This window comes from Lactuca serriola, chromosome 1, assembly GCF_051521515.1.
Source record: "Lactuca serriola cultivar US96UC23 chromosome 1, Lser_US96UC23_V15, whole genome shotgun sequence".
Taxonomy (NCBI): Eukaryota; Viridiplantae; Streptophyta; class Magnoliopsida; order Asterales; family Asteraceae; genus Lactuca; species Lactuca serriola.
Genome location: NC_136408.1, coordinates 192,046,379 through 192,047,887, shown reverse-complemented (window position 1 = coordinate 192,047,887; position 1,509 = coordinate 192,046,379). Strand labels below are relative to the sequence as shown.

The window sequence follows — 1,509 nt, the reverse complement described above, 5'->3', positions numbered from 1 at the left end:
TAGGTTAACTAATCAATATCGTTCCCTGAGATCGACATCCAACTTACCCGACTATTCTATAATTTTTACTAGGTACACTGCCTAGGTGCAATTAGTTAGTTAAGGTATTTAGTTTATAAATATTAAAATTAGGTGTAGCTACTTGCACGCATAAAGTTTTTGGCGCCGTTGCCGGGGAATGACTTATTTGATAGTTTATTTATTTTCTTTAGATTAATCGATCATTTTTGTGGGGTAAAACCTGCAAAAAGTTACTTTTTCCAGCTTAGTTTTTTTTATAGTACTAGACTCATGACGCGAGCCTTAAGCTCACGATGTGAGTTCAGTATTTTCTCTTTTTTTCGTTTTTCTTTTCTGTTTGCTTTTGTGCGATAACACGAGGTAGTAGCCTTTACCACGTCGTGGTGGCCAGTCAGTAGGAAGTTTTTATTTAGTTTTTGTTCAGTTTTACTTTTTTATTTTGTTTATTTTGTAGGATTTCATGACCAGAGGTTCCAACACACCTTTGGTACCACCACTTGAAGATCCTGAATCAGCCCTTCACAAAAAGAAGGATAAGAACATGAAAGAAGATCAAACACCAAAGAAGAAACCCTTACAAGAATTCAATTCAGTGTTCTCAAAGAAGTCAGGGAAGAAAACGGAAGAGTCGAGTTCATCTTCAAAGAACAAGAGCAAGGTTGCAAACTTAGATCAAATACCTTTCCTAACCGAATCCGACTATGACTCCGAGACTGAGTTTCGACTTTATACGAGTGAACCCGAGAAAGAGCCAAGAAATGAGATGGCGGACATCAAAGAAATGTCAATGGGAGCTTACAAGAAGTGAATTCGAGATGATGTTGGTCCAGGTTTAATACAACCAGCGATACCTGCCACTGCCACATTCGAGCTAAAGGGACACATCCTAACTGCACTTAAGGATATCCCATTTTATGGGAAGTATCATGAGGATGCATTTAAGCATCTAGATGAGGTCAACGACATTGCTGACTACTTCAATGTCCCAAATGTCAATAGAGATACCATCTTACTAAGGATGCTACTAGTCACTTTCAAAGGAGCTGCAAAAGACCTGTTGAAAGCACTTCCTCCTGGTACAATCACTACTTGGGCTCAAATGTGTGAGCAATTTCTAGATCAGTTTTGCCCACCTTCCAAGATAGCTAAACTCAAGAAGGCAGTAGCCAACTTTGAGCAATAATCGGGGGAGTCACTATACGAAGCTAGGGAGCGCTACAAAGGGTTGTTAAGGAATTGTCCTCAACATCATCTAAATGTTCAACAAGAGATGTCTATTTTCTATGATGGGGTCAATGTAATGACAAGACAACTCCTTAATTCACAAGGCCCATTAACAAGGAAAAATCCAAGGGAGGTCAAGGAGTTAGTTGAAGAGTTCGCAAGACACCCTCGTGAGTACCACAACCCAAGACAAGATGGAGCAAAAGGCAGTGGGGGTGCACATTCTGAAGAGATGGCTTTTATGATGCCGATGCTTAATACAAT

At 39.7% G+C, this 1,509-nt stretch overlaps 1 non-coding gene across 1 annotated transcript; it reads right to left on the bottom strand.

The window, feature by feature from the left end:
* Positions 1-1,168: 1,168 nt before the first annotated feature.
* On the bottom strand, positions 1,169-1,275 carry LOC145080806 (small nucleolar RNA R71). The gene has a single exon (XR_013695389.1). It is a non-coding gene; the product is annotated as a small nucleolar RNA R71 (small nucleolar RNA).
* Positions 1,276-1,509: the final 234 nt, after the last annotated feature.